The following is a 21,449-nucleotide window of genomic DNA, read 5'->3' as shown; positions in this document are numbered from 1 at the left end:
GTGTTCGGCAGATCCCACCTCACCACAGCAGAGACCTGACTGTTGTGTGCGGCGAATCCCACCTCACCACAGCAGACACCTGACTGTTGTGTGCGGCGAATCCCACCGCTCCACAGCAGAGACCTGACTGTTGTGTTCGGCGGATCCCACCTCACCCCAGCAGAGACCTGACTGTTGTGTGCAGCGAATCCCACCTCACCACAGCAGAGTTCTGACTGTTGTGTGCGGCGGATCCCACCTCACCCCAGCAGAGCCCTGACTGTTGTGTTCGGCGGATCCCACCTCACCCCAGCAGAGACCTGACTGTTGTGTTCGGCGGATCCCACCTCACCCCAGCAGAGACCTGACTGTTGTGTTCGGCGGAACCCACCTCACCCCAGCAGAGACCTGACTGCTGTGTGCGGCGGATCCCACCTCACCCCAGCAGAGACCTGACTGTTGTGTTCGGCGGAACCCACCTCACCCCAGCAGAGACCTGACTGTTGTGTTCGGCGGAACCCACCTCACCCCAGCAGAGACCTGACTGTTGTGTTCGGCGGATCCCACCTCACCCCAGCAGAGACCTGACTGTATTGTTAGGTGGAACCCACCTCACCCCAGCAGAGACCTGACTGTATTGTACGGCGGATCCCACCTCACCCCAGCAGAAACCTGACTGTTGTGTGCGGCGGATCCCACCTCACCCCTGCAGAGACCTGACTGTTGTGTTCGGCGAATCTCACCTCACCACAGCAGAGACCTGACTGTTGTGTGCGGCGAATCCCACCTCACCACAGCAGAGACCTGACTGTTGTGTGGGGCGAATCCCACCTCACCCCAGCAGAAACCTGAGTGTTGTGTACGGCGGATCCCACCTCACCCCAGCAGAGACCTGACTGTTGTGTTCGGCGGATCCCACCTCACCCCAGCAGAGTTCTGACTGTTGTGTGCGGCGGAACCCACCTCACCCCCGCAGAGACCTGACTGTTGTGTTCGGCGGAACCCACCTCACCCCAGCAGAGACCTGACTGTTGTGTTCGGAGGAACCCACCTCACCCCAGCAGAGACCTGACTGTTGTGTTCGGCGGAACCCACCTCACCCCAGCAGAGACCTGACTGTTGTGTTCGGCAGAACCTACCTCACCCCAGCAGAGACCTGACTGTTGTGTTCGGCGGATCCCACTTCACCCCAGCAGAGTTCTGACTGTTGTGTGCAGCGGATCCCCCCTCACCCCAGCAGAGACCTGACTGTTGTGTGCGGCGGATCCCACCTCACCCCAGCAGAGACCTGACTGTTGTGTTCGGCGGATCCCACCTCACCCCAGCAGAGACCTGACTGTTGTGTGCGGCGAATCCCACCTCACCACAGCAGAGACCTGACTGTTGTGTGCGGCGAATCCCACCGCACCACAGCAGAGACCTGACTGTTGTGTTCAGCGGATTCCACCTCACCCCAGCAGAGACCTGACTGTTGTGTGCAGCGAATCCCACCTCACCACAGCAGAGTTCTGACTGTTGTGTGCGGCGGATCCCACCTCACCCCAGGAGAGACCTGACTGTTGTGTTCGGCGGATCCCACCTCACCCCAGCAGAGACCTGACTGTTGTGTTCGGCGGATCCCACCTCACCCCAGCAGAGACCTGACTGTTGTGTTCGGCGGATCCCACCTCACCCCAGCAGAGACCTGACTGTTGTGTTTGGCGGAACCCACCTCACCCCAGGAGAGACCTGACTGTTGTGTGCGGCGAATCCCACCTCACCATAGCAGAGACCTGACTGTTGTGTACAGCGGATCCCACCTCACCCCAGCAGAGACCTGACTGTTGTGTTCGGCGGAACCTACCTCACCCCAGCAGAGACCTGACTGTTGTGTTCGGCGGATCCCACTTCACCCCAGCAGAGACCTGACTGTTGTGTTCGGCGGAACCTACCTCACCCCAGCAGAGACCTGACTGTTGTGTTCGGCGGATCCCACTTCACCCCAGCAGAGTTCTGACTGTTGTGTGCAGCGGATCCCCCCTCACCCCAGCAGAGACCTGACTGTTGTGTTCGGCGGATCCCACCTCACCCCAGCAGAGTTCTGACTGTTGTGTGCGGCGGAACCCACCTCACCCCAGCAGAGACCTGACTGTTGTGTGCGGCGGATCCCACCTCACCTCAGCAGAGACCTGACTGTTGTGTTCGGCAGATCCCACCTCACCACAGCAGAGACCTGACTGCTGTGTGCGGCGAATCCCACCTCACCACAGCAGAGACCTGACTGTTGTGTGCGGCGAATCCCACCGCACCACAGCAGAGGCCTGACTGTTGTGTTCGGCGGATCCCACCTCACCCCAGCAGAGACCTGACTGTTGTGTACGGCGGATCCCACCTCACCCCAGCAGAAACCTGACTGTTGTGTGCGGCGGATCCCACCTCACCCCAGCAGAGACCTGACTGTTGTGTTCAGCGAATCTCACCTCACCACAGCAGAGACCTGACTGTTGTGTGCGGCGAATCCCACCTCACCACAGCAGAGACCTGACTGTTGTGTGGGGCGAATCCCACCTCACCCCAGCAGAGTTCTGACCGTTGTGTGCAGCGGATCCCCCCTCACCCCAGCAGAGACCTGACTGTTGTGTTCAGCGCAACCCACCTCACCCCAGCAGAGACCTGACTGTTGTGTGCGGCGGATCCCACCTCACCCCAGCAGAGACCTGACTGTTGTGTGCGGCGGATCCCACCTCACCCCAGCAGAGACCTGACTGTTGTGTGTGGCGGATCCCACCTCACCCCAGCAGAGACCTGACTGTTGTGTTCGGCAGATCCCACCTCACCACAGCAGAGACCTGACTGCTGTGTGCGGCGAATCCCACCTCACCACAGCAGAGACCTGACTGTTGTGTGCGGCGAATCCCACCGCATCACAGCAGAGGCCTGACTGTTGTGTTCGGCGGATCCCACCTCACCCCAGCAGAGACCTGACTGTTGTGTTCGGCGGAACCCACCTCACCCCAGCAGAGTTCTGACTGCTGTGTGCGGCGAATCCCACCTCACCACAGCAGAGACCTGACTGTTGTGTGCGGCGAATCCCACCGCACCACAGCAGAGGCCTGACTGTTGTGTTCGGCGGATCCCACCTCACCCCAGCAGAGACCTGACTGTTGTGTTCGGCGGATCCCACCTCACCCCAGCAGAGACCTGACTGTTGTGTTCGGCGGATCCCACCTCACCCCAGCAGAGTTCTGACTGTTGTGTGCGGCGGAACCCACCTCACCCCAGCAGAGACCTGACTGTTGTGTTCGGCGGAACCCACCTCACCCCAGCAGAGACCTGACTGTTGTGTTCCGCGGAACCCACCTCACCCCAGCAGAGACCTGACTGTTGTGTTCGGCGGAACCCACCTCGCCCCAGCAGAGACCTGACTGTTGTGTGCGGCGGATCCCACCTCACCCCAGCAGAGACCTGACTGTTGTGTTCGGCGGAACCCACCTCACCCCAGGAGAGACCTGACTGTTGTGTGCGGCGAATCCCACCTCACCATAGCAGAGACCTGACTGTTGTGTTCGGCGGATCCCACCTCACCCCAGCAGAGACCTGACTGTTGTGTGCAGCGAATCCCAACTCACCACAGCAGAGACCTAACTGTTGTGTTTGGCGGATCCCACCTCACCCCAGCAGAGGCCTGACTGTTGTGTTCGGCAAATCCCACCTCACCCCAGCAGAGACCTGACTGTTGTGTTCGGCGGATCCCACCTCACCCCAGCAGAGACCTGACTGTTGTGTTCGGCGGATCCCACCTCACCCCAGCAGAGACCTGACTGTTGTGTACGGCGGATCCCACCTCACCCCAGCAGAAACCTGACTGTTGTGTGCGGCGGATCCCACCTCACCCCAGCAGAGACCTGACTGTTGTGTTCGGCGAATCTAACCTCACCACAGCAGAGACCTGACTGTTGTGTGCGGCGAATCCCACCTCACCACAGCAGAGACCTGACTGTTGTGTGGGGCGAATCCCACCTCACCCCAGCAGAGACCTGACTGTTGTGTTCGGCGGAACCCACCTCACCCCAGGAGAGACCTGACTGTTGTGTGCGGCGAATCCCACCTCACCATAGCAGAGACCTGACTGTTGTGTGCGGCGAATCCCACCTCACCCCAGCAGAGACCTGACTATTGTGTACAGCGGATCCCACCTCACCCCAGCAGAGACCTGACTGTTGTGTTCGGCGGATCCCACTTCACCCCAGCAGAGTTCTGACTGTTGTGTGCAGCGGATCCCCCCTCACCCCAGCAGAGACCTGACTGTTGTGTGCGGCAGATCCCACCTCACCCCAGCAGAGACCTGACTGTTGTGTGCGGCGGATCCCACCTCACCCCAGCAGAGACCTGACTGTTGTGTTCGGCGGATCCCACCTCACCCCAGCAGAGACCTGACTGTTGTGTTCGGCAGATCCCACCTCACCACAGCAGAGACCTGACTGCTGTGTGCGGCGAATCCCACCTCACCACAGCAGAGACCTGACTGTTGTGTGCGGCGAATCCCACCGCACCACAGCAGAGACCTGACTGTTGTGTTCGGCGGATTCCACCTCACCCCAGCAGAGACCTGACTGTTGTGTGCAGCGAATCCCACCTCACCACAGCAGAGTTCTGACTGTTGTGTGCGGCGGATCCCACCTCACCCCAGCAGAGACCTGACTGTTGTGTTCGGCGGATCCCACCTCACCCCAGCAGAGACCTGACTGTTGTGTTCGGCGGATCCCACCTCACCCCAGCAGAGTTCTGACTGTTGTGTGCGGCGGATCCCACCTCACCCCAGCAGAGACCTGACTGTATTGTTAGGCGGAACCCACCTCACCCCAGCAGAGACCTGACTGTTGTGTACGGCGGATCCCACCTCACCCCAGCAGAAACCTGACTGTTGTGTGCGGCGGATCCCACCTCACCCCAGCAGAGACCTGACTGTTGTGTTCGGCGAATCTCACCTCACCACAGCAGAGACCTGACTGTTGTGTGCGGCGAATCCCACCTCACCCCAGCAGAGACCTGACTGTTGTGTGGGGCGAATCCCACCTCACCCCAGCAGAGACCTGACTGTTGTGTTCGGCGGATCCCACTTCACCCCAGCAGAGACCTGACTGTTGTGTTCGGCGGAACCTACCTCACCCCAGCAGAGACCTGACTGTTGTGTTCGGCGGATCCCACTTCACCCCAGCAGAGTTCTGACTGTTGTGTGCAGCGGATCCCCCCTCACCCCAGCAGAGACCTGACTGTTGTGTTCGGCGGATCCCACCTCACCCCAGCAGAGTTCTGACTGTTGTGTGCGGCGGAACCCACCTCACCCCAGCAGAGACCTGACTGTTGTGTGCGGCGGATCCCACCTCACCTCAGCAGAGACCTGACTGTTGTGTTCGGCAGATCCCACCTCACCACAGCAGAGACCTGACTGCTGTGTGCGGCGAATCCCACCTCACCACAGCAGAGACCTGACTGTTGTGTGCGGCGAATCCCACCGCACCACAGCAGAGGCCTGACTGTTGTGTTCGGCGGATCCCACCTCACCCCAGCAGAGACCTGACTGTTGTGTACGGCGGATCCCACCTCACCCCAGCAGAAACCTGACTGTTGTGTGCGGCGGATCCCACCTCACCCCAGCAGAGACCTGACTGTTGTGTTCAGCGAATCTCACCTCACCACAGCAGAGACCTGACTGTTGTGTGCGGCGAATCCCACCTCACCACAGCAGAGACCTGACTGTTGTGTGGGGCGAATCCCACCTCACCCCAGCAGAGTTCTGACCGTTGTGTGCAGCGGATCCCCCCTCACCCCAGCAGAGACCTGACTGTTGTGTTCAGCGCAACCCACCTCACCCCAGCAGAGACCTGACTGTTGTGTGCGGCGGATCCCACCTCACCCCAGCAGAGACCTGACTGTTGTGTGCGGCGGATCCCACCTCACCCCAGCAGAGACCTGACTGTTGTGTGTGGCGGATCCCACCTCACCCCAGCAGAGACCTGACTGTTGTGTTCGGCAGATCCCACCTCACCACAGCAGAGACCTGACTGCTGTGTGCGGCGAATCCCACCTCACCACAGCAGAGACCTGACTGTTGTGTGCGGCGAATCCCACCGCATCACAGCAGAGGCCTGACTGTTGTGTTCGGCGGATCCCACCTCACCCCAGCAGAGACCTGACTGTTGTGTTCGGCGGAACCCACCTCACCCCAGCAGAGTTCTGACTGCTGTGTGCGGCGAATCCCACCTCACCACAGCAGAGACCTGACTGTTGTGTGCGGCGAATCCCACCGCACCACAGCAGAGGCCTGACTGTTGTGTTCGGCGGATCCCACCTCACCCCAGCAGAGACCTGACTGTTGTGTTCGGCGGATCCCACCTCACCCCAGCAGAGACCTGACTGTTGTGTTCGGCGGATCCCACCTCACCCCAGCAGAGTTCTGACTGTTGTGTGCGGCGGAACCCACCTCACCCCAGCAGAGACCTGACTGTTGTGTTCGGCGGAACCCACCTCACCCCAGCAGAGACCTGACTGTTGTGTTCCGCGGAACCCACCTCACCCCAGCAGAGACCTGACTGTTGTGTTCGGCGGAACCCACCTCGCCCCAGCAGAGACCTGACTGTTGTGTGCGGCGGATCCCACCTCACCCCAGCAGAGACCTGACTGTTGTGTTCGGCGGAACCCACCTCACCCCAGGAGAGACCTGACTGTTGTGTGCGGCGAATCCCACCTCACCATAGCAGAGACCTGACTGTTGTGTTCGGCGGATCCCACCTCACCCCAGCAGAGACCTGACTGTTGTGTGCAGCGAATCCCAACTCACCACAGCAGAGACCTAACTGTTGTGTTTGGCGGATCCCACCTCACCCCAGCAGAGGCCTGACTGTTGTGTTCGGCAAATCCCACCTCACCCCAGCAGAGACCTGACTGTTGTGTTCGGCGGATCCCACCTCACCCCAGCAGAGACCTGACTGTTGTGTTCGGCGGATCCCACCTCACCCCAGCAGAGACCTGACTGTTGTGTACGGCGGATCCCACCTCACCCCAGCAGAAACCTGACTGTTGTGTGCGGCGGATCCCACCTCACCCCAGCAGAGACCTGACTGTTGTGTTCGGCGAATCTAACCTCACCACAGCAGAGACCTGACTGTTGTGTGCGGCGAATCCCACCTCACCACAGCAGAGACCTGACTGTTGTGTGGGGCGAATCCCACCTCACCCCAGCAGAGACCTGACTGTTGTGTTCGGCGGAACCCACCTCACCCCAGGAGAGACCTGACTGTTGTGTGCGGCGAATCCCACCTCACCATAGCAGAGACCTGACTGTTGTGTGCGGCGAATCCCACCTCACCCCAGCAGAGACCTGACTATTGTGTACAGCGGATCCCACCTCACCCCAGCAGAGACCTGACTGTTGTGTTCGGCGGATCCCACTTCACCCCAGCAGAGTTCTGACTGTTGTGTGCAGCGGATCCCCCCTCACCCCAGCAGAGACCTGACTGTTGTGTGCGGCAGATCCCACCTCACCCCAGCAGAGACCTGACTGTTGTGTGCGGCGGATCCCACCTCACCCCAGCAGAGACCTGACTGTTGTGTTCGGCGGATCCCACCTCACCCCAGCAGAGACCTGACTGTTGTGTTCGGCAGATCCCACCTCACCACAGCAGAGACCTGACTGCTGTGTGCGGCGAATCCCACCTCACCACAGCAGAGACCTGACTGTTGTGTGCGGCGAATCCCACCGCACCACAGCAGAGACCTGACTGTTGTGTTCGGCGGATTCCACCTCACCCCAGCAGAGACCTGACTGTTGTGTGCAGCGAATCCCACCTCACCACAGCAGAGTTCTGACTGTTGTGTGCGGCGGATCCCACCTCACCCCAGCAGAGACCTGACTGTTGTGTTCGGCGGATCCCACCTCACCCCAGCAGAGACCTGACTGTTGTGTTCGGCGGATCCCACCTCACCCCAGCAGAGTTCTGACTGTTGTGTGCGGCGGATCCCACCTCACCCCAGCAGAGACCTGACTGTATTGTTAGGCGGAACCCACCTCACCCCAGCAGAGACCTGACTGTTGTGTACGGCGGATCCCACCTCACCCCAGCAGAAACCTGACTGTTGTGTGCGGCGGATCCCACCTCACCCCAGCAGAGACCTGACTGTTGTGTTCGGCGAATCTCACCTCACCACAGCAGAGACCTGACTGTTGTGTGCGGCGAATCCCACCTCACCCCAGCAGAGACCTGACTGTTGTGTGGGGCGAATCCCACCTCACCCCAGCAGAGACCTGACTGTTGTGTACGGCGGATCCCACCTCACCCCAGCAGAGACCTGACTGTTGTGTTCGGCGGAACCTACCTCACCCCAGCAGAGACCTGAGTGTTGTGTGCGGCGGATCCCACCTCACCCCAGCAGAGTTCTGACTGTTGTGTGCGGCGGATCCCCCCTCACCCCAGCAGAGACCTGACTGTTGTGTTCAGCGCAACCCACCTCACCCCAGCAGAGACCTGACTGTTGTGTTCGGCGGATCCCACCTCACCCCAGCAGAGACCTGACTGTTGTGTTCGGCGGATCCCACCTCACCCCAGCAGAGACCTGACTGTTGTGTTCGGCAAATCCCACCTCACCCCAGCAGAGACCTGACTGTTGTGTTCGGCGGATCCCACCTCACCCCAGCAGAGACCTGACTGCTGTGTTCGGCGGATCCCACATCACCCCAGCAGAGACCTGACTGTTGTGTTCGGCGGAACCCACCTCACCCCAGCAGAGACCTGACTGTTGTGTTCGGCGGAACCCACCTCACCCCAGGAGAGACCTGACTGTTGTGTTCGGCGGAACCCACCTCACCCCAGGAGAGACCTGACAGTTGTGTGCGGCGAATCCCACCTCACCCCAGCAGAGACCTGACTGTTGTGTTCGGCGAATCCCACCTCACCATAGCAGAGACCTGACTGTTGTGTGCGGCGAATCCCACCTCACCCCAGCAGAGACCTGACTGTTGTGTGCGGCGGATCCCACCTCACCCCAGCAGAGACCTGACTGTTGTGTGCGGCGGATCCCACCTCACCCCAGCAGAGACCTGACTGTTGTGTTCGGCGGATCCCACCTCACCATAGCAGAGACCTGACTGTTGTGTTCGGCGGAACCCACCTCACCCCAGCAGAGACCTGACTGTTGTGTGCGGCGGATCCCACCTCACCCCAGCAGAGACCTGACTGTTGTGTTCGGCGGATCCCACCTCACTCCAGCAGAGACCTGACTGTTGTGTTCGGCGGATCCCACCGCACCCCAGCAGAGACCTGACTGTTGTGTGCGGCGGATCCCACCTCACCCCAGCAGAGACCTGACTGTTGTGTGCGGCGAATCCCACCGCACCCCAGCAGAGACCTGACTGTTGTGTGCGGCGGATCCCACCTCACCCCAGCAGAGACCTGACTGTTGTGTTCGGCGGATCCCACCTCACCCCAGCAGAGACCTGACTGTTGTGTTCGGCAGATCCCACCTCACCACAGCAGAGACCTGACTGTTGTGTGCGGCGAATCCCACCTCACCACAGCAGACACCTGACTGTTGTGTGCGGCGAATCCCACCGCTCCACAGCAGAGACCTGACTGTTGTGTTCGGCGGATCCCACCTCACCCCAGCAGAGACCTGACTGTTGTGTGCAGCGAATCCCACCTCACCACAGCAGAGTTCTGACTGTTGTGTGCGGCGGATCCCACCTCACCCCAGCAGAGCCCTGACTGTTGTGTTCGGCGGATCCCACCTCACCCCAGCAGAGACCTGACTGTTGTGTTCGGCGGATCCCACCTCACCCCAGCAGAGACCTGACTGTTGTGTTCGGCGGAACCCACCTCACCCCAGCAGAGACCTGACTGCTGTGTGCGGCGGATCCCACCTCACCCCAGCAGAGACCTGACTGTTGTGTTCGGCGGAACCCACCTCACCCCAGCAGAGACCTGACTGTTGTGTTCGGCGGAACCCACCTCACCCCAGCAGAGACCTGACTGTATTGTTAGGTGGAACCCACCTCACCCCAGCAGAGACCTGACTGTATTGTACGGCGGATCCCACCTCACCCCAGCAGAAACCTGACTGTTGTGTGCGGCGGATCCCACCTCACCCCTGCAGAGACCTGACTGTTGTGTTCGGCGAATCTCACCTCACCACAGCAGAGACCTGACTGTTGTGTGCGGCGAATCCCACCTCACCACAGCAGAGACCTGACTGTTGTGTGGGGCGAATCCCACCTCACCCCAGCAGAAACCTGACTGTTGTGTACGGCGGATCCCACCTCACCCCAGCAGAGACCTGACTGTTGTGTTCGGCGGATCCCACCTCACCCCAGCAGAGTTCTGACTGTTGTGTGCGGCGGAACCCACCTCACCCCCGCAGAGACCTGACTGTTGTGTTCGGCGGAACCCACCTCACCCCAGCAGAGACCTGACTGTTGTGTTCGGAGGAACCCACCTCACCCCAGCAGAGACCTGACTGTTGTGTTCGGCGGAACCCACCTCACCCCAGCAGAGACCTGACTGTTGTGTTCGGCAGAACCTACCTCACCCCAGCAGAGACCTGACTGTTGTGTTCGGCGGATCCCACTTCACCCCAGCAGAGTTCTGACTGTTGTGTGCAGCGGATCCCCCCTCACCCCAGCAGAGACCTGACTGTTGTGTGCGGCGGATCCCACCTCACCCCAGCAGAGACCTGACTGTTGTGTTCGGCGGATCCCACCTCACCCCAGCAGAGACCTGACTGTTGTGTGCGGCGAATCCCACCTCACCACAGCAGAGACCTGACTGTTGTGTGCGGCGAATCCCACCGCACCACAGCAGAGACCTGACTGTTGTGTTCAGCGGATTCCACCTCACCCCAGCAGAGACCTGACTGTTGTGTGCAGCGAATCCCACCTCACCACAGCAGAGTTCTGACTGTTGTGTGCGGCGGATCCCACCTCACCCCAGGAGAGACCTGACTGTTGTGTTCGGCGGATCCCACCTCACCCCAGCAGAGACCTGACTGTTGTGTTCGGCGGATCCCACCTCACCCCAGCAGAGACCTGACTGTTGTGTTCGGCGGATCCCACCTCACCCCAGCAGAGACCTGACTGTTGTGTTTGGCGGAACCCACCTCACCCCAGGAGAGACCTGACTGTTGTGTGCGGCGAATCCCACCTCACCATAGCAGAGACCTGACTGTTGTGTACAGCGGATCCCACCTCACCCCAGCAGAGACCTGACTGTTGTGTTCGGCGGAACCTACCTCACCCCAGCAGAGACCTGACTGTTGTGTTCGGCGGATCCCACTTCACCCCAGCAGAGACCTGACTGTTGTGTTCGGCGGAACCTACCTCACCCCAGCAGAGACCTGACTGTTGTGTTCGGCGGATCCCACTTCACCCCAGCAGAGTTCTGACTGTTGTGTGCAGCGGATCCCCCCTCACCCCAGCAGAGACCTGACTGTTGTGTGCGGCAGATCCCACCTCACCCCAGCAGAGACCTGACTGTTGTGTGCAGCGGATCCCACCTCACCCCAGCAGAGACCTGACTGTTGTGTTCGGCGGATCCCACCTCACCCCAGCAGAGACCTGACTGTTGTGTTCGGCAGATCCCACCTCACCACAGCAGAGACCTGACTGCTGTGTGCGGCGAATCCCACCTCACCACAGCAGAGACCTGACTGTTGTGTGCAGCGAATCCCACCTCACCACAGCAGAGTTCTGACTGTTGTGTGCGGCGGATCCCACCTCACCCCAGCAGAGACCTGACTGTTGTGTTCGGCGGATCCCACCTCACCCCAGCAGAGACCTGACTGTTGTGTTCGGCGGATCCCACCTCACCCCAGCAGAGACCTGACTGTTGTGTTCGGCGGAACCCACCTCACCCCAGCAGAGACCTGACTGTTGTGTTCGGCGGAACTCACCTCACCCCAGCAGAGACCTGACTGTTGTGTTCGGCGGAACCCACCTCACCCCAGCAGAGACCTGACTGTTGTGTGCGGCGGATCCCACCTCACCCCAGCAGAGACCTGACTGTTGTGTTCGGCGGAACCCACCTCACCCCAGCAGAGACCTGACTGTTGTGTTCGGCGGAACCCACCTCACCCCAGGAGAGACCTGACAGTTGTGTGCGGCGAATCCCACCTCACCCCAGCAGAGACCTGACTGTTGTGTTCGGCGAATCCCACCTCACCATAGCAGAGACCTGACTGTTGTGTGCGGCGAATCCCACCTCACCCCAGCAGAGACCTGACTGTTGTGTGCGGCGGATCCCACCTCACCCCAGCAGAGACCTGACTGTTGTGTGCGGCGGATCCCACCTCACCCCAGCAGAGACCTGACTGTTGTGTTCGGCGGAACCCACCTCACCCCAGCAGAGACCTGACTGTTGTGTGCGGCGGATCCCACCTCACCCCAGCAGAGACCTGACTGTTGTGTTCGGCGGATCCCACCTCACTCCAGCAGAGACCTGACTGTTGTGTTCGGCGGATCCTACCTCACCCCAGCAGAGACCTGACTGTTGTGTTCGGCAGATCCCACCTCACCACAGCAGAGACCTGACTGTTGTGTGCGGCGAATCCCACCTCACCACAGCAGACACCTGACTGTTGTGTGCGGCGAATCCCACCGCACCACAGCAGAGACCTGACTCTTGTGTACGGCTGATCCCACCTCACCCCAGCAGAGACCTGACTGTTGTGTACGGCGGATCCCACCTCACCCCAGCAGAGACCTGACTGTTGTGTTCGGCGGAACCTACCTCACCCCAGCAGAGACCTGACTGTTGTGTGCGGCAGATCCCACCTCACCCCAGCAGAGTTCTGACTGTTGTGTGCAGCGGATCCCCCCTCATCCCAGCAGAGACCTGACTGTTGTGTTCAGCGCAACCCACCTCACCCCAGCAGAGTTCTGACTGTTGTGTTCGGCAAATCCCACCTCACCCCAGCAGAGACCTGACTGTTGTGTGCGGCGAATCCCACCTCACCCCAGCAGAGACCTGACTGTTGTGTTCGGCGAATCCCACCTCACCATAGCAGAGACCTGACTGTTGTGTGCGGCGGATCCCACCTCACCCCAGCAGAGTTCTGACTGTTGTGTGCGGCGGATCCCACCTCACCCCAGCAGAGACCTAACTGTATTGTTAGGCGGATCCCACCTCACCCCAGCAGAGACCTGACTCTTGTGTACGGCTGATCCCACCTCACCCCAGCAGAGACCTGACTGTTGTGTTCGGCGGATCCCACCTCACCCCAGCAGAGACCTGACTGTTGTGTTCGGCGGAACCCACCTCACCCCAGGAGAGACCTGACTGTTGTGTGCGGCGAATCCCACCTCACCATAGCAGAGACCTGACTGTTGTGTTCGGCGGATCCCACCTCACCCCAGCAGAGACCTGACTGTTGTGTGCAGCGAATCCCACCTCACCACAGCAGAGACCTGACTGTTGTGTTCGGCGAATCTCACCTCACCACAGCAGAGACCTGACTGTTGTGTGCGGCGAATCCCACCTCACCACAGCAGAGACCTGACTGTTGTGTGGGGCGAATCCCACCTCACCCCAGCAGAGACCTGACTGTTGTGTACGGCGGATCCCACCTCACCCCAGCAGAGACCTGACTGTTGTGTTCGGCGGAACCTACCTCACCCCAGCAGAGACCTGACTGTTGTGTTCGGCGGATCCCACCTCACCCCAGCAGAGTTCTGACTGTTGTGTGCGGCGGAACCCACCTCACCCCAGCAGAGACCTGACTGTTGTGTGCGGCGGATCCCACCTCACCTCAGCAGAGACCTGACTGTTGTGTTCGGCAGATCCCACCTCACCACAGCAGAGACCTGACTGCTGTGTGCGGCGAATCCCACCTCACCACAGCAGAGACCTGACTGTTGTGTGCGGCGAATCCCACCGCACCACAGCAGAGGCCTGACTGTTGTGTTCGGCGGATCCCACCTCACCCCAGCAGAGACCTGACTGTTGTGTACGGCGGATCCCACCTCACCCCAGCAGAAACCTGACTGTTGTGTGCGGCGGATCCCACCTCACCCCAGCAGAGACCTGACTGTTGTGTTCAGCGAATCTCACCTCACCACAGCAGAGACCTGACTGTTGTGTGCGGCGAATCCCACCTCACCACAGCAGAGACCTGACTGTTGTGTGGGGCGAATCCCACCTCACCCCAGCAGAGTTCTGACCGTTGTGTGCAGCGGATCCCCCCTCACCCCAGCAGAGACCTGACTGTTGTGTTCAGCGCAACCCACCTCACCCCAGCAGAGACCTGACTGTTGTGTGCGGCGGATCCCACCTCACCCCAGCAGAGACCTGACTGTTGTGTGCGGCGGATCCCACCTCACCCCAGCAGAGACCTGACTGTTGTGTGTGGCGGATCCCACCTCACCCCAGCAGAGACCTGACTGTTGTGTTCGGCAGATCCCACCTCACCACAGCAGAGACCTGACTGCTGTGTGCGGCGAATCCCACCTCACCACAGCAGAGACCTGACTGTTGTGTGCGGCGAATCCCACCGCATCACAGCAGAGGCCTGACTGTTGTGTTCGGCGGATCCCACCTCACCCCAGCAGAGACCTGACTGTTGTGTTCGGCGGAACCCACCTCACCCCAGCAGAGTTCTGACTGCTGTGTGCGGCGAATCCCACCTCACCACAGCAGAGACCTGACTGTTGTGTGCGGCGAATCCCACCGCACCACAGCAGAGGCCTGACTGTTGTGTTCGGCGGATCCCACCTCACCCCAGCAGAGACCTGACTGTTGTGTTCGGCGGATCCCACCTCACCCCAGCAGAGACCTGACTGTTGTGTTCGGCGGATCCCACCTCACCCCAGCAGAGTTCTGACTGTTGTGTGCGGCGGAACCCACCTCACCCCAGCAGAGACCTGACTGTTGTGTTCGGCGGAACCCACCTCACCCCAGCAGAGACCTGACTGTTGTGTTCCGCGGAACCCACCTCACCCCAGCAGAGACCTGACTGTTGTGTTCGGCGGAACCCACCTCGCCCCAGCAGAGACCTGACTGTTGTGTGCGGCGGATCCCACCTCACCCCAGCAGAGACCTGACTGTTGTGTTCGGCGGAACCCACCTCACCCCAGGAGAGACCTGACTGTTGTGTGCGGCGAATCCCACCTCACCATAGCAGAGACCTGACTGTTGTGTTCGGCGGATCCCACCTCACCCCAGCAGAGACCTGACTGTTGTGTGCAGCGAATCCCAACTCACCACAGCAGAGACCTAACTGTTGTGTTTGGCGGATCCCACCTCACCCCAGCAGAGGCCTGACTGTTGTGTTCGGCAAATCCCACCTCACCCCAGCAGAGACCTGACTGTTGTGTTCGGCGGATCCCACCTCACCCCAGCAGAGACCTGACTGTTGTGTTCGGCGGATCCCACCTCACCCCAGCAGAGACCTGACTGTTGTGTACGGCGGATCCCACCTCACCCCAGCAGAAACCTGACTGTTGTGTGCGGCGGATCCCACCTCACCCCAGCAGAGACCTGACTGTTGTGTTCGGCGAATCTAACCTCACCACAGCAGAGACCTGACTGTTGTGTGCGGCGAATCCCACCTCACCACAGCAGAGACCTGACTGTTGTGTGGGGCGAATCCCACCTCACCCCAGCAGAGACCTGACTGTTGTGTTCGGCGGAACCCACCTCACCCCAGGAGAGACCTGACTGTTGTGTGCGGCGAATCCCACCTCACCATAGCAGAGACCTGACTGTTGTGTGCGGCGAATCCCACCTCACCCCAGCAGAGACCTGACTATTGTGTACAGCGGATCCCACCTCACCCCAGCAGAGACCTGACTGTTGTGTTCGGCGGATCCCACTTCACCCCAGCAGAGTTCTGACTGTTGTGTGCAGCGGATCCCCCCTCACCCCAGCAGAGACCTGACTGTTGTGTGCGGCAGATCCCACCTCACCCCAGCAGAGACCTGACTGTTGTGTGCGGCGGATCCCACCTCACCCCAGCAGAGACCTGACTGTTGTGTTCGGCGGATCCCACCTCACCCCAGCAGAGACCTGACTGTTGTGTTCGGCAGATCCCACCTCACCACAGCAGAGACCTGACTGCTGTGTGCGGCGAATCCCACCTCACCACAGCAGAGACCTGACTGTTGTGTGCGGCGAATCCCACCGCACCACAGCAGAGACCTGACTGTTGTGTTCGGCGGATTCCACCTCACCCCAGCAGAGACCTGACTGTTGTGTGCAGCGAATCCCACCTCACCACAGCAGAGTTCTGACTGTTGTGTGCGGCGGATCCCACCTCACCCCAGCAGAGACCTGACTGTTGTGTTCGGCGGATCCCACCTCACCCCAGCAGAGACCTGACTGTTGTGTTCGGCGGATCCCACCTCACCCCAGCAGAGTTCTGACTGTTGTGTGCGGCGGATCCCACCTCACCCCAGCAGAGACCTGACTGTATTGTTAGGCGGAACCCACCTCACCCCAGCAGAGACCTGACTGTTGTGTACGGCGGATCCCACCTCACCCCAGCAGAAACCTGACTGTTGTGTGCGGCGGATCCCACCTCACCCCAGCAGAGACCTGACTGTTGTGTTCGGCGAATCTCACCTCACCACAGCAGAGACCTGACTGTTGTGTGCGGCGAATCCCACCTCACCCCAGCAGAGACCTGACTGTTGTGTGGGGCGAATCCCACCTCACCCCAGCAGAGACCTGACTGTTGTGTACGGCGGATCCCACCTCACCCCAGCAGAGACCTGACTGTTGTGTTCGGCGGAACCTACCTCACCCCAGCAGAGACCTGAGTGTTGTGTGCGGCGGATCCCACCTCACCCCAGCAGAGTTCTGACTGTTGTGTGCGGCGGATCCCCCCTCACCCCAGCAGAGACCTGACTGTTGTGTTCAGCGCAACCCACCTCACCCCAGCAGAGACCTGACTGTTGTGTTCGGCGGATCCCACCTCACCCCAGCAGAGACCTGACTGTTGTGTTCGGCGGATCCCACCTCACCCCAGCAGAGACCTGACTGTTGTGTTCGGCAAATCCCACCTCACCCCAGCAGAGACCTGACTGTTGTGTTCGGCGGATCCCACCTCACCCCAGCAGAGACCTGACTGCTGTGTTCGGCGGATCCCACATCACCCCAGCAGAGACCTGACTGTTGTGTTCGGCGGAACCCACCTCACCCCAGCAGAGACCTGACTGTTGTGTTCGGCGGAACCCACCTCACCCCAGGAGAGACCTGACTGTTGTGTTCGGCGGAACCCACCTCACCCCAGGAGAGACCTGACAGTTGTGTGCGGCGAATCCCACCTCACCCCAGCAGAGACCTGACTGTTGTGTTCGGCGAATCCCACCTCACCATAGCAGAGACCTGACTGTTGTGTGCGGCGAATCCCACCTCACCCCAGCAGAGACCTGACTGTTGTGTGCGGCGGATCCCACCTCACCCCAGCAGAGACCTGACTGTTGTGTGCGGCGGATCCCACCTCACCCCAGCAGAGACCTGACTGTTGTGTTCGGCGGATCCCACCTCACCATAGCAGAGACCTGACTGTTGTGTTCGGCGGAACCCACCTCACCCCAGCAGAGACCTGACTGTTGTGTGCGGCGGATCCCACCTCACCCCAGCAGAGACCTGACTGTTGTGTTCGGCGGATCCCACCTCACTCCAGCAGAGACCTGACTGTTGTGTTCGGCGGATCCCACCTCACCCCAGCAGAGACCTGACTGTTGTGTTCGGCAGATCCCACCTCACCACAGCAGAGACCTGACTGTTGTGTGCGGCGAATCCCACCTCACCACAGCAGACACCTGACTGTTGTGTGCGGCGAATCCCACCGCACCACAGCAGAGACCTGACTCTTGTGTACGGCTGATCCCACCTCACCCCAGCAGAGACCTGACTGTTGTGTGCGGCGGATCCCACCTCACCCCAGCAGAGACCTGACTGTTGTGTTCGGCGGAACCCACCTCACCCCAGGAGAGACCTGACTGTTGTGTGCGGCGAATCCCACCTCACCATAGCAGAGACCTGACTGTTGTGTTCGGCGGATCCCACCTCACCCCAGCAGAGACCTGACTGTTGTGTGCAGCGAATCCCACCTCACCCCAGCAGAGACCTGACTGTTGTGTTCGGCGAATCTCACCTCACCACAGCAGAGACCTGACTGTTGTGTGCGGCGAATCCCACCTCACCACAGCAGAGACCTGACTGTTGTGTACGGCGGATCCCACCTCACCCCAGCAGAGAGCTGACTGTTGTGTTCGGCGGATCCCACCTCACCCCAGCAGAGACCTGACTGTTGTGTTCGGCGAATCTCACCTCACCACAGCAGAGACCTGACTGTTGTGTGCGGCGAATCCCACCTCACCACAGCAGAGACCTGACTGTTGTGTGGGGCGAATCCCACCTCACCCCAGCAGAGACCTGACTGTTGTGTTCGGCGGATCCCACCTCACCCCAGCAGAGACCTGACTGTTGTGTGCGGCGAATCCCACCTCACCCCAGCAGAGACCTGACTGTTGTGTTCGGCGGAACCTACTTCACCACAGCAGAGACCTGACTGTTGTGTTCGGCGGATCCCACCTCACCCCAGCAGAGTTCTGACTGTTGTGTGCAGCGGATCCCCCCTCACCCCAGCAGAGACCTGACTGTTGTGTTCAGCGCAACCCACCTCACCCCAGCAGAGACCTGACTGTTGTGTTCGGCGGATCCCACCTCACCCCAGCAGAGACCTGACTGTTGTGTGCGGCGGATCCCACCTCACCCCAGCAGAGACCTGACTGTTGTGTTCGGCGGATCCCACCTCACCCCAGCAGAGACCTGACTGTTGTGTTCGGCAGATCCCACCTCACCACAGCAGAGACCTGACTGCTGTGTGCGGCGAATCCCACCTCACCACAGCAGAGACCTGACTGTTGTGTGCGGCGAATCCCACCGCACCACAGCAGAGACCTGACTGTTGTGTTCGGCGGATCCCACCTCACCCCAGCAGAGACCTGACTGTTGTGTGCAGCGAATCCCACCTCACCACAGCAGAGTTCTGACTGTTGTGTGCGGCGGATCCCACCTCACCCCAGCAGAGACCTGACTGTTGTGTTCGGCGGAACCCACCTCACCCCAGCAGAGACCTGACTGTTGTGTGCGGCGGATCCCACCTCACCCCAGCAGAGACCTGACTGTTGTGTTCGGCGGAACCCACCTCACCCCAGCAGAGACCTGACTGTTGTGTACGGCGGATCCCACCTCACCCCAGCAGAAACCTGACTGTTGTGTGCGGCGGATCCCACCTCACCCCAGCAGAGACCTGACTGTTGTGTGCAGCGAATCCCACCTCACCACAGCAGAGACCTGACTGTTGTGTTCGGCGAATCTCACCTCACCACAGCAGAGACCTGACTGTTGTGTGCGGCGAATCCCACCTCACCACAGCAGAGACCTGACTGTTGTGTGGGGCGAATCCCACCTCACCCCAGCAGAGACCTGACTGTTGTGTACGGCGGATCCCACCTCACCCCAGCAGAGACCTGACTGTTGTGTTCGGCGGAACCTACCTCACCCCAGCAGAGACCTGACTGTTGTGTTCGGCGGATCCCACCTCACCCCAGCAGAGTTCTGACTGTTGTGTGCGGCGGAACCCACCTCACCCCAGCAGAGACCTGACTGTTGTGTGCGGCGGATCCCACCTCACCTCAGCAGAGACCTGACTGTTGTGTTCGGCAGATCCCACCTCACCACAGCAGAGACCTGACTGCTGTGTGCGGCGAATCCCACCTCACCACAGCAGAGACCTGACTGTTGTGTGCGGCGAATCCCACCGCACCACAGCAGAGGCCTGACTGTTGTGTTCGGCGGATCCCACCTCACCCCAGCAGAGACCTGACTGTTGTGTACGGCGGATCCCACCTCACCCCAGCAGAAACCTGACTGTTGTGTGCGGCGGATCCCACCTCACCCCAGCAGAGACCTGACTGTTGTGTTCGGCGAATCTCACCTCACCACAGCAGAGACCTGACTGTTGTGTGCGGCGAATCCCACCTCACCACAGCAGAGACCTGACTGTTGTGTGGGGCGAATCCCACCTCACCCCAGCAGAGTTCTGACCGTTGTGTGCAGCGGATCCCCCCTCACCCCAGCAGAGACCTGACTGTTGTGTTCAGCGCAACCCACCTCACCCCAGCAGAGACCTGACTGTTGTGTGCGGCGGATCCCACCTCACCCCAGCAGAGACCTGACTGTTGTGTGCGGCGGATCCCACCTCACCCCAGCAGAGACCTGACTGTTGTGTGTGGCGGATCCCACCTCACCCCAGCAGAGACCTGACTGTTGTGTTCGGCAGATCCCACCTCACCACAGCAGAGACCTGACTGCTGTGTGCGGCGAAATCCACCTCACCACAGCAGAGACCTGACTGTTGTGTGCGGCGAATCCCACCGCACCACAGCAGAGGCCTGACTGTTGTGTTCGGCGGATCCCACCTCACCCCAGCAGAGACCTGACTGTTGTGTTCGGCGGAACCCACCTCACCCCAGCAGAGTTCTGACTGCTGTGTGCGGCGAATCCCACCTCACCACAGCAGAGACCTGACTGTTGTGTGCGGCGAATCCCACCGCACCACAGCAGAGGCCTGACTGTTGTGTTCGGCGGATCCCACCTCACCCCAGCAGAGACCTGACTGTTGTGTTCGGCGGATCCCACCTCACCCCAGCAGAGACCTGACTGTTGTGTTCGGCGGATCCCACCTCACCCCAGCAGAGTTCTGACTGTTGTGTGCGGCGGAACCCACCTCACCCCAGCAGAGACCTGACTGTTGTGTTCGGCGGAACCCACCTCACCCCAGCAGAGACCTGACTGTTGTGTTCCGCGGAACCCACCTCACCCCAGCAGAGACCTGACTGTTGTGTTCGGCGGAACCCACCTCGCCCCAGCAGAGACCTGACTGTTGTGTGCGGCGGATCCCACCTCACCCCAGCAGAGACCTGACTGTTGTGTTCGGCGGAACCCACCTCACCCCAGGAGAGACCTGACTGTTGTGTGCGGCGAATCCCACCTCACCATAGCAGAGACCTGACTGTTGTGTTCGGCGGATCCCACCTCACCCCAGCAGAGACCTGACTGTTGTGTGCAGCGAATCCCAACTCACCACAGCAGAGACCTAACTGTTGTGTTTGGCGGATCCCACCTCACCCCAGCAGAGGCCTGACTGTTGTGTTCGGCAAATCCCACCTCACCCCAGCAGAGACCTGACTGTTGTGTTCGGCGGATCCCACCTCACCCCAGCAGAGACCTGACTGTTGTGTTCGGCGGATCCCACCTCACCCCAGCAGAGACCTGACTGTTGTGTACGGCGGATCCCACCTCACCCCAGCAGAAACCTGACTGTTGTGTGCGGCGGATCCCACCTCACCCCAGCAGAGACCTGACTGTTGTGTTCGGCGAATCTAACCTCACCACAGCAGAGACCTGACTGTTGTGTGCGGCGAATCCCACCTC

The sequence above is a fragment of the Hyperolius riggenbachi genome, chromosome 3, assembly GCF_040937935.1.
Source record: "Hyperolius riggenbachi isolate aHypRig1 chromosome 3, aHypRig1.pri, whole genome shotgun sequence".
Lineage (NCBI taxonomy): Eukaryota > Metazoa > Chordata > Amphibia > Anura > Hyperoliidae > Hyperolius > Hyperolius riggenbachi.
This window is presented reverse-complemented; position numbering follows the sequence as displayed.